This window comes from Triticum aestivum, chromosome 6B (assembly GCF_018294505.1).
Source record: "Triticum aestivum cultivar Chinese Spring chromosome 6B, IWGSC CS RefSeq v2.1, whole genome shotgun sequence".
In the NCBI taxonomy this organism is placed as follows: domain Eukaryota; kingdom Viridiplantae; phylum Streptophyta; class Magnoliopsida; order Poales; family Poaceae; genus Triticum; species Triticum aestivum.
Window position 1 is genome coordinate 602,584,753 of NC_057810.1, and position 526 is coordinate 602,585,278.

Sequence of the window (526 nt, forward strand, 5' to 3'; positions counted from 1 at the left end):
GTGCTTTTTTGGACACCACTTTTGCAGGATCCTGTGAGGCATCGAATTCTTTGGCAAGTCGATTCCATATTTCTGTATCCTTCGATTCCCGGGACAGATCTGATCTCCTTTATACTTACCACAAACAAGGAGCGAAGTCGAGATGTTGATGAGAAAGGGGATTTTCTCAAGGCCAAAGAGTGCTCTTTGAAGGCTACTATGCATCCTTACGAATACAAGAGTGGTTTTTTTTTGTTTTGGGTATAGCAGGACTTGAACATGCGACCATTAGGTTAAAAACCCAATGCTCTACCAATTGAGCTATACACCCGATTTTACAAGAAGGCTTGGTGCAAAAAAGAAAAGAGGGCGGCCTGGAATCGAGCACAGATTATAGGAAACAAGCAAACATAACAGGTTGGATCCCATCTTTAACTGCACAGAGCAGCAACCTACTATTGATTGATGATCTTACCTTTACAGACTTCTAGAACAGAGCACTGAATACCAAGTCAAGGTGGATACAACAGAGAATGCAGCTATCTAA

The 526-nt window shown here is 42.0% G+C and overlaps 1 non-coding gene across 1 annotated transcript; it reads right to left on the bottom strand.

Annotated features, from left to right (window-relative positions):
• Positions 1 to 237: 237 nt before the first annotated feature.
• On the bottom strand, positions 238 to 310 carry TRNAK-UUU (transfer RNA lysine (anticodon UUU)). The gene has a single exon. It is a non-coding gene; the product is annotated as a tRNA-Lys (tRNA).
• Between the last annotated feature and the right edge of the window lie 216 nt (positions 311 to 526).